At 42.6% G+C, this 11,508-nt stretch overlaps 1 non-coding gene across 1 annotated transcript; it reads right to left on the bottom strand.

Moving 5' to 3' along the window:
• Positions 1-9,375: 9,375 nt before the first annotated feature.
• Positions 9,376-9,539, bottom strand: LOC119818103. The gene has a single exon (XR_005286015.1). It is a non-coding gene; the product is annotated as a U1 spliceosomal RNA (small nuclear RNA).
• Positions 9,540-11,508: the final 1,969 nt, after the last annotated feature.

Here is an 11,508-nt window from a genome sequence, read left to right as displayed (position 1 = left end):
GGGAGAGTGTGTAACGATCAAAGGCCATCTTTCTTAATTTACCGAGAAGTCGCAGGGGAAAAGACCTGCACAAGGTCACTTAGCTAAAAGATTAGGTTGGGTCTGGATTAGAACTCGGGAGAGAGAAATAAATGGTAAGGAACAGAAAGAAAATATTCAGAGGCCTACTGTAGTGGGTGGAGCAAGAGCTTTTCATATTCTTAAACTCTGATGATGGACTTTTTTTTTTAATGAAAAAACTCCATTTTATTTGGGCGTGGTTGCGCAAAAACCCTTAACCCCGGCACTCTGAAGGTGGGGGCAGGCCTCGGATCTCTGTCAACTGAGGCCAGCCTGGTCTTCATACTGAAATCCTGTCTCAAAAAATAACATCCTCCCCCACACACAGTTTACAGGTGAGGCTGAAGAACTTAAGTCTTTGTGAGTTACTCAATGCTACAAATTAAATTCCATTTCCAATTATACTTTTTTTTTTTTAAAGCTTACATGCCCAGCCCTATGATAAAGTGGCAGAACTTGGTGTTCTGTTTCGTCTTTAATTTATTGGGAGGGGGGTGCTTCTATGCAATAGGATGTATGGGAGGTAAGTCAGAGAACAACTTGCAAGAGTCGAGAGTTGGTTCTCTCCTTTCACTAATTTAGGACCAGGGGATTGAACTCAGGTCCTCAAGCATGATAGGAAGTGCTTTTGTCCACTGAACCATCTCCCCCTCCCAGAACTTAGTTCTGTAAACTCAAAGCCTACCTCACCCTATGCAGTCACCCAGGATGACTGAGGAGTCTACTAGGCAGGAGGTAATGGCATGGTCCCGCTAATGAATTAGGACAGCAAAATTTCTGGGGCACTTCAAGGTTTGGTTTTGTTTTTCAAAACAGGGTTTCTCTGTGTTTCCCTGGCTGTCCTGGAACTCACTCTGTAGGCCAGGCTGGCCTCACATTCACAGAGATCTGCCTGCATATGCCTCCAAAATGGTGCGATTAAAAGCAGGTACCACCATGCCCAGATAACAGCAAAACTGATTCATTGACTGAATTTTTCAAGACAGAGTTTCTCTGTGTAAGAGCCCTACCTGCCCTGGAACTCCATTTGTAGACAAAACTGACCTCAAACTCCAAGAGCTCCCCCTGCCCCTATCTTCTGAGTGCTAGGATTAAAGGTGTGCCACCACTGGTCAGTGAAAACAAACTTTCTTAACCTTGCTACTCATGATATATGGAAACAGAATTCAAGTTCTGTCCTAGGCACTGTAGATATTAATTGGCATGCTTGACCTCCTTAGTCGCCAGTAGCAACGCCCCACCCCCCCACACAACTACACTGTGACAACCAAAATTGTCTTTAGACAATAACAAATGTCTGGGGATCTCTATGCAGGTTGAAATCATCTCTCACCTTCCTGCAGAACTACTACACCAGATCCTGAATCAATCAATCATCACAGAGCCATTACTGATAGACCGGAAGGCTCTTTTCTGGGCTTTTTAAAAAAGAGACACAACATCTGGGCATAGCAGCACATGCCCTTAATCCCGACATTGGGTTGATCCCTATGAATGGTCTGTCTACAAAGTGAGTTCCAGGACACCCAGAGCTATATAATGAGACCCTGTATCAGGGGGAGAAGAGAAGGAGGAAGAAGAAGCCTGACTATTTCCTGACTTCTTACCATACAGCCAATATTGTGATGAGTTAGTTGCTTATTTGTATTCCTAAGGCAATAAAACATATATTTTTATGTTTTGTTTGATTTCTTTTAAGTTAGGGCCTTACTCAGTTTTGTCTTGAAATCTTCCTTCTTGATGTTGTTTGAGACAGGGTCTCAGTATGTATTAAAGAGTTGTGCCACGACCCAGCCTGGTTTTGAAATCTTGAATTCAAGAGATCCTCCTGCTTTTGCCTCTCAAGAGCTTGGATGATCCTGGTGTGAGGTTCCTGCCTTTCATCTCAGCACTCAAAAGACAGTCAGATATCTTAAGAGTTCCAGGTCAGGTTAGTCAATATAATGAGTTCTGGAGACTATGTAGGGAGATTCTGTCGCAAAGCAAAGCAAACAGAAAAGCTTGCCAGGCATGGTGGTGAACACCTTTAATCCTAGCCCTCGGGACACAGGCGGGTGGATCTCAGAGTTCCAGGCCAGTCCCATCTAAAGAGCGAGTTCCAGGACAGCCAGGGCTACACAGAGAAACCTGGTCGTGAAAAAAACAGCAACGAAGTCGGGCGGTGGTGGCGCACACCTTTAATCCCAGCACCTGGGAGGCAGAGACAGGCAGATCTCTGTGAGTTCGAAGCCAGCCTGGTCTACAAGAGCTAGTTCCAGGACAGGCCCCAAACTTACAGTTACAGAGAAACCCTGTCTCGAGAAACCGAATAAATAAAATGCAAAAAAAAAAGGAAGGAAGAAAAAGAAAAGAAAAAAAAAAACAGTAACAACAACAACAAAAATAGCTGGGTTTGAGGCTTGCACCATATTTCATTTCTGTGTTGCTGCCTCCCTACTGGCTTCAGGTGGGTCTACGTACCCTTTCTGGGACTCCATTTCCATCTTTACAAAATGGAAAAAATAAGACCCCAGAATTTACCAGCTCCATGGCCACATACAGTACCTACTGTGGAATCATGGATATTGAAGCATTTTGTAAAATGGAGAACAAGGGTTACAACTTTAGATGCCCAGAGGTCAGGTGGGTGATATAAATGGATGGTTTATATTCCTATGACTCAGATATTGTTTGTTTGCATATTTTAAAACTTGGAGTTTTTTGTCAGGTGTGGTGGCACATGCCTTTAATCCCAGTACTCAGGAAGCAGAGGCAGGTGGATTTTTATAAATTCAATGCCATCCCGGTCTACAGAGCAAGTTCCAGGACAGCCAAGGCAACACAAGAAACCCTGTCTCAAGAAAAGAAAGAAAGAAAGGAAGGAAGGAAGGAAGAAAGAAAGAAAGAAAGAAAGAAAGAAAGAAAGAAAGAAAGAAAGAAACTTGGAGTGTCTTTAATTTTCTCCTTTCTTAGTAGGCCAGTGGTGATGCACCCCTTTAATCCCAACGCTTGGGAGACAGACAAGTGGATCTCTGTTAGTTTGACACCAGCTTGGTCTACAGAGAGAGTTCCAGGAAGAAACCACATCTTGAAACTTGGGGGAATATATACTCCTTTTCTCCTTCCTCCATTTCCTTCTTTATCATGAGAACAGAAGCACCAGGTTGTGAACAGCTGCTTACACTGGCTTTGGATAGCAGTGGGGAGAGGGGACTCTGCAGAGGGAGGATTCTTGTCCCAACAAACAGGATGGCCAATACTTGCTCCATGAGGACAGGCAAGGCCGAGGAAATCAAACCTCCCAAATCTTCAAGATCAGAGTTTTATATAAAAAATTCCCCAGTTTTATAACTCGATTGAGTCACTTTATCTTTAATAGTGAAAATACTGAACCTCATGGTTCATGCCTGTAATCTCAGCACTCAGGACACAAATGTAGGAAAGTCATAACTTCAGGACAGCCTATGCCACAAATCAAGACCATGTCTAAAAAGAAACTCACTCTGGAGACCAGGCTGGCCTCAGCACCAAAAAAGTTAAAAAAAAAAAATTCAATAGTAACCTTAGTGAAGACTTATTTAAAATTGTAACTCTTGGGCCAGCATGATGGATTAGTGGGAAAAGATTTGCCAATCTCAAACCAGACAACCTACATTTAATCCCCAGGGGCCATTTGGTAGGAGAAAAGCAGCCCCTGAAAGCTGTGGCACACTAATAAATACATAAAATGTAATTTAAAAAAAAAACATGAAAAATGTGTAACTCTTCCCCCAAACATGACCACCTTCCATTTTCCCTTAGTATATCTCATGCGTGTGTGTCTGTGTGTCTGTCTATATGAGCGTGTCTGCACGTGCGTGTGTGTCTGTGTGTGTCTATGTTATGTGTATGTCTATGTGTGTGTATCTGTCTATGTGAGTCTGTGTGTGTGGTGTGTTTTTAGGTAGGCTCTCTTGTAGTCCATAGTTCACTGTGTAACCTTGAGCTCTCTCACCTTTCTGCCTCTGCTTCCCAGTGAATTATGGCGGGCTACCTCGTGGGAGCACGGGCTTGTCAGCCCACTTGGCTTGTGTGGATTTTATCTACTATAAAATCTAAGGATAAGGGACAAAGACAGGAGATAGAGGACAAGGCAGAAGGGAAGGAAACAGAAGAAGGGAAAAGAAGGGCAAGGGAAAGGGTAAAGGGTCTTTGTCCCGGGAACAGTGAGTGCCTTTGGATAGACAGGAAAAACATGGCGCATAAGAAAATGGCAGTTTTGCTGGGTGGTGGTGGTGCCCGCCTTTAATCCCAGCACTCAGGAGGCAGAGGCAGGTGAATCCCTGTGAGTTTGAGGCCAGCCTGGTCTCCAAGAGCTAGTTCCAGGACAGCTAGGACTGTTACATAGGGAATCTTGTCTTGAAAAAAAAAAAAAAGAAAAAGAAAATGGCAGTTTTAAACGTACAAGGAGAATCCGCCCCACCTACCCCCAGTGTTAGGATGGGTGTTTAATTTAATTTAATTTATTTATTGCTGAGACAGGGTTTCTCTGTAGCTTTGGAGCCTGTCCTGGAACTCCATGTGTAGACCAGATTGGCCTCGAACTCACAGTGATCGGCGTGTCTCTGCCTCCAGAATATTGGGATTAAAGGCATGGGCTACCACCATCCCAGGAGGTGTTTAATTTTAATAGGGGATGTTAATTAGGGTAGCCAAGGGGGCTTCTGATTGCTGACCTTCCAATACCTTGATAGCTGAGCCTTGATAGTCAGTCTCAGGAGGAGGAAGTGACCAATTAAGAGAGTGGACCTTGTTGGCTAGCTTTAGGGATGAACTCTAATGGTTTTTTTAGCAAGGCAGAGTGAATGGGGAGAAGGGCAAGGCTTGCGAGAGCCACGCGCTTGATGTGCTAGTGTCCCTTCATTCAATACACTGAAACATCTTGAAGGGTAATCAAAACCTATCTGAGGTTCAAGGCCAGCCCAGGCTACACAGTGAGACCCAGTCTCAAAAGAACAAGCAACCAAACAAAAAACAAATATTTCTGAGGGGGTGGCAAGGCAGCTTAGCAGTTAAGAGAGATTACAGTTCATGCAGAAATCCTGGTTTCCCAATTATGACTGCATAGGAATGATGTAAATAAATTTATGTAGGCACATATACATAGACATGATAAATAAATAAATCTTAAAAGTAGATCTGAAGCCCGCAGTGGTGGCACACTCCTTTAAACCCAGAACTCAGGAGAATCTCTAACCCAGGTAAATCTGTAAATTCAAGGCCAACCTGGTCTACAGAGCAAGTTCTAGAACAACCAGGGCTATACAGAGAAACCCTGTCTCAAAATACAAAACAAACAAAAATGTATATCTGAAATCAAATATAGCCCTTTATTTAGTTTTGGATTTGACACAGGATCTTACTTTGTATCCTAGGATGATCTAGAATTCACTACATGGCCCAGCATGGCTTCAAATTCCTGTTGATCTTCCTACCTCAGCCTCAGAAACCTGGGATTATAGGCACGAATCACCACACCCTGTTTAAATATGACCCTTCAAATGAGTAGCAATTAAAAAGAGAGAAAGCTATTACTGTTATATAAAAGGGACGAGAGACCTATAACACACTCACACTCACCTTTTAGGAGGTGTCCTGTAAAGATGGCTTAGAGGGCTAATGCTGGCTGGGGCTAGTGAGATAAGGTCAGGAAGTAAAGGACTTGCTCCTAAGCCTGAAGACCTAAATTTCCTGCCCAAGACCCACATGGTAGAAAGAAAAAACAGACCCTCACTCCACAGGTATCCCATGGCATGCATATCCACACATGTATGTTGATACAGACATACCGATATACACATAGATAAATGGGAAAAAATCCAAATGATGCCAGGGATGGTGGGTTCATCAAGTAATCAGGAAGTAGTCAGATCTCTGTGAGTTAAAGAGCCCGCTAGGGTTACAATAAAGAGAACATATGTCCAAAAGAGAGGGGGAGGAAAGAGAGAGCAAAAAGCTAACGCTTCTATTTTAAGGGTTTGAGGAACTCTTTTTTGGCCTCCTGCATCACAATGCTTGGAGAAACATCAGACATCTAGTTGGTCTTTTTTGTCAGACTTTTTTTTGGGACCACCAGCTTCTCAACATGGGAGAGTTAATATTATTAATTATGAAAGCTTAACCTTTAGATTAGGCTTGTTCCCAATTAGTTCTTATAACTTAAATTAACCTGCCTCTGTTAATCCACTTTCTGCCACATGACTCTTTACTCCTCTTCAGTTCTATCTGACTAGCTCCCTCTGCCCCTCCCTGGCACCTCAGGCACCTGGACTCTAACCCTTCTGAGTCCCTCTCTCTGCCTGGAAGTTCTGCAACCTATCCTGGCTAGGTATTTTTCATTCAGCTTTTTATTAAGTCAATCACCATGATACATCTTCATACAGGATACAAATATTCCACAACATTTCCCCCTCTTGTGTAAATAAAAAGGAAAGGTTTTTTATTCTAATACAGTAAAACTATACACAATAAGAACAATCGTCAGTTATTGTCTAAATAAAAAGAAAAGGTTTTAACCCTAACACAGTAGAACTATATATAATAAGAACAATTAGCTTGGGGCTGGAGAGATGGCTCAGTGATTAAGAGTACCAACTGCTCTTCCAGAGGTCCTGAGTACAATTCCTGGCACCCACATGGCAGCTAACAACTGTCTGTAACTCCAAGATCTGACACCCTCACACAGAGATACATGCAGGCAAAATACCAATGTATGTAAAATAAATAAATTAAAAAAAAAAAAAAAACAGAGATCCTCCTGCCTCACAAGTGCTGGGGTTAAAGGTGTGTGCCACCACAGCCCAAGAAGGGCAGATTCTTGGCCAGTGACTAACTTTGTCACAAGTGAAAGCAGACTCCATATAGAGGTTCTTCAATACCCATCATCTTCTTTGAAGTAGATTGGTACTGCCAGGAGCAGACATATCTTACTGACATGAAAAGTCTTATGTTATTAGGATATCTTTTTATTTGTTTGTTTTTTAAGACAGGGTTTCTTTGGAGCTTTGGAGCTGTCCTGGAACTAGCTCTTGTAGACAAGGCTGGCCTCAAACTCACAGGTAGAGATCCACCTACCTGCTTCTGCCTCCAGAGTTCTGGGATTAAAGGCGTGTGTCACCACCATTTAAGATATTAGAATATCTTAAATGCCATGTTTTGTAGGTCTCTAAAGTGTTTGAAGATCTATCTAAAATATATTTCTGGCCAGGCGGTGGTGGTGCATGCCTTTAATCCCAGCACTCGGGAGGCAGAGGCAGGCGGATCTCTGTGAGTTCGAGACCAGCCTGGTCTACAAGAGCTAGTTCCAGGACAGGCTCCAAAGCCACAGAGAAACCCTGTCTCGAAAAACCAAAAAAAAAAAAATTATTTCTGTTTAACCTTGAAAACATACCTAACATGACTATAAACTTGATTGTTATAGATGATTAACTAGTAACCTGTATTTCTTTTTTCCTTTTTTTAATTTATTTTTTATTGATATTTATTGAGCCCTACATTTTTCTCTGCTCCCTTTCCCCGTTCAACCTTCCCCCAAGGTCCCCAAGCTCCCAATTTACTCAGGAGATCTTGTCTTTTTCTACTTTCTACTTCCCATGTAGATTAGATCTATGTAAGTCTCTCTTAGTGTTCTCGGGTATTGTGGTTTGTAGGCTGGCTTTCTTTGCTTTATGTTTAAAATCCACCTATGAGTGAGTACATGGGATAATTGTCTTTCTGTGTCTGGGTTACCTCACTCAAAACAATGTTTTCTAGCTCCTTACCATTTTCCTGCAAAATTCAAGCTGTCGTTATTTTTTTCTGCTGTGTAGTACTCCATTATGTAAATGTACCATATTTTCCTTATCCATTCTTTGGTCGAGAGGCATTTAGGTTGTTTCCAGGTTCTGGCTATGACAAACAAAGCTGTTATGAACATAGTTGAGCACATGTCCTTGTGGCACAATTGAGCATCCTTTGGATATATACCCAAAAGTGATATTACTGGGTATTGAGTAAGGTTGTTTCCTAATTTTCTTTTTTTTTTTTTTGGTTTCTCTGCACCTTCAGAGCCTGTCCTAGAACTAGCTCTTGTAGACCAGGCTGGTCTCAAACTCACAGAGATCCGCCTGCCTCTGCCTCCCGAGTGCTGGGATTAAAGGCGTGCCCCACCACCGCCCGGCTTCCTAATTTTCTGAGAAATCGCCACACTGACATCCAAAGGGGTTGTACCAGCTTACATTCCCACCAGTCAGGTGCCCTTTTCTGGCCTACAGGTAGGAGACTGTATAAACAAACAAACAAACAAACAAACAAACAAATAAATCAGCAAGTGTTTAAAAAAACTTTTTTACTTTTAAACTATACATTTTTATGATTGTCTATACTCATTTTTAAGCACCTAAACACATTTTATTTATTTATTTATTTATTTATTTATTTATTATACAATGTTCTGTCTGTGTATATGCCTGAAGGCCAGAAGAGGGCACCAGACTCCATTACAGATGGAGTGGTTGCTGGGAATTGAACTCAGGACCTTTGGAAGGGCAGGCAATGCTCTTAACCTCTGTGCCATCTCTCAACCCCACCTAAACACATTTTTAAGCTAACTACCCATTCAGAGTTTTGGCTTGGATCTGATCTTTTTTTTGTATTCCCTGCATCTGCAGCATTTTATAAATGAAAATTTCTGTCTCACCCAGTCCTGCATCTGTTCAGTCCCAAAGAAACATACATTGTCTTATAAACTGTTTGGCCTATTAGCTCAGACTTATTATTTAGCTCTTACAACCAACTTAAATTAACCCATATTTATTGTTTATGTTTAGCCACATGGCTTGGTACCTTTTATCAGAGAGGCATTCTCATCTTGTTTCCCTCTGCATCTTGTTGGTAATTGCCTCTTTGACTTTCCTCTTCCCAGAATTCTACTCTGGTCACCCCACCTGTACTTCCCTCTTGGCTCCTAGCCAATCAGTATTTTATTAAACCAACATGAGTGACAAATCTCTACAGGTTCCAAGAGCATTATTCCACAGCATTATGAATCAAATCTTAAATGATTAGGTGGTGGCTAGGCTATCAGCTTGCTTTGTGGCTCCACTTAGCACTTGGTGCTGACAGCTGGCTCTGCCCCCTTCAGGTCCATGAGAGCTGAGCCTTACACCTGCGGGTACCTACAGTGGGTGCTGGCCAGGAGCTACATTTACTTACCCCAGTTCCAGAATGCAGCTGGGTTTGTGCTGAGGCAGGCATTATTACCTAGTAGTATGCCAGTTATTCTAGTGCTCAGCTGTGTGACAGGGGGTCTTTTTTTTCCAGGAGAGAGCATGAATGAAGTCCCCCACTACCACAACTTATGCAGTTGAGTTTCCCATATTGGGGGAAATGGCAGGGGTCAGCACATCTGGGGTACAATGGATAAGCCTTGCCCTGGGGAAACTACCTTCGTGATCATGGTATCTCCTCTTCCAGGTAAGTGTACAACAGACCCTCTACTGTGAACGCTGAGCCTGCCAGAAAGTCACATTGAACTTCATGTTTAGAACAATTTTTTTTTTGCTTTCTCAGTCCCTGTTTTGATATACGTGCCCCATGTTGGGTGCTAAATGTCGTTGGCCTTTTTTGTTGGCCTTTTTTTTTGGGATCTCCAGGTCCCTAATAGTATTAATAGTATTAAATATGAAAGCTTGGTGTCTTAATTTCGATTTTGTTTTTTTGTTTTTTTGAGACAAGGTTTCTTTGTAGCTTTGGAGCCTGTCCTTGAACTAGCTCTTGTAGACCAGGCTGGCCTCATCTTCACAGAGATTCGCCTGCCTCTGCCTCCCAAATGCTGGGATTAAAGGCATGCACCTCCACAACCCGCCCTTAGTTTGGATTTTTATTGCTGTGAAGAGACACCATGACCAGGGCAACTCTTACAAAAAAAAAAGCAGTTAACTGAGGTGGTGGCTTACAGTTTCAGGAGTTCAGTCCATCAGTAGTGGGATGAGGAGCATGGCAACATCAGGGAGATGTGGTGCTGGAGCTGAGAGCCTACATCTTGACTCAGAGGCAACAGGAAGTTGACTGCCTGTCACACTCAGTGAAGCTTGAAAAAAAGAGCTCAAAGCCTACACCTACAGTGTCACACTTCCTCTAACAAAACCACACCTACTCCAACAAGGCCACACCTCCTAATAACGCCACTCTCTTTGGGGAACATTTCCTTTCAAACCACCACACTTGGCCTTTAGCTTAGGCCTCTTCCCAACTAGCTCTTATACCTTGACTTGCTTCTATTAATCTGTGTTTTGCCACGTAGCTTTTTGCCTCTCATCTTCTCTGTACGCTCAACTTCCTCCCTGTCTTGCTGGCGTCTCCCCCAGCCTAGAGTCTAACTCCTTTGCATTCCTCTCTCTGCTTGGAAGTCCCATCTAACCTTTCCTGCGTAGCTATTGGCCATTCAGCTTTTTATTAAACCAGTCACAGTGACACATCTTTACATAGTGTAAACAAACATCCCACAACAGACATCCACTTATCCCATCTCTCACCCCAATTCAGGGTGACCCAGTTTCCATCTTTGGTTTTTTTTAGATGAAGTATTCCTTAGGAATCCAGGACACTCCAGGCTCAGGGAAATTATGATCAGATATTCACCGACAATCGACAGGACAAAGGGAATTCCTTACTCTTATAGACTTTAAAGGAGAGGGATGCCTGAATAGAAGGGATGGGTTTTTTAGCTTAGCCAGTAGTAGAAATACTAGATAGGTTATGAGGCCTTAATTTAGGAAAAAAAATACTATTGTAACCCTACCTTGGGGCTATTGCATGCTAGGAGCAAATTGGGGAAAGTTCTAAGCTATAGCTGATGCCTTCTACTGAGCCAGCATCTGTGATCTGAACTTCTAGCCTTTTGTCTCACATATATATGTTTTTTTCTTTTTTTTTTCAAGACAGGGTTTCTCTGAAGCTTTGGAGCCTGTTCACATATATTTTTAAAAAATGAAATGGGACTGAGAGGACTCAGTTGTTAGGAGCACTTGCTACTTTTGCAAAAGATCAAAGCCCAATTCCCAGCATATTCATGGTGGTTTGCAACCATCTCTAACTCCATCTGTAACTTCCAAGTGTGCCAGACATGCATGTGATGCACATATGCTCACATGAAAAGTAAATCTACAGGAGTCGAACTGGCCTAAGAGCTGGGCTGTGCTGTCTTTGCAATCGACAAACTTTTTCTCTGCTTTTGTTTTTTTGTTTTTAATATTTGAGACAGGTTCTCTCTATGTATGCCTGGCTGTCCTGGAACTCGATCTGTAGACCAGGCTGGTCTCAAACTCAAGAGGTCCTCTTGCTTCTGCTTCCTGAGTGCTGGAAATAAAGGCGTGTGCCCCACAGTGGCCCATGAACTCGTTCTATCCAGGAAAAACGAACTGAGACATGATGGTTTAGTGGCAATGGGGA

This window comes from Arvicola amphibius, chromosome 6, assembly GCF_903992535.2.
Source record: "Arvicola amphibius chromosome 6, mArvAmp1.2, whole genome shotgun sequence".
Taxonomy (NCBI): Eukaryota; Metazoa; Chordata; class Mammalia; order Rodentia; family Cricetidae; genus Arvicola; species Arvicola amphibius.
This window is presented reverse-complemented; position numbering and strand designations above follow the sequence as displayed.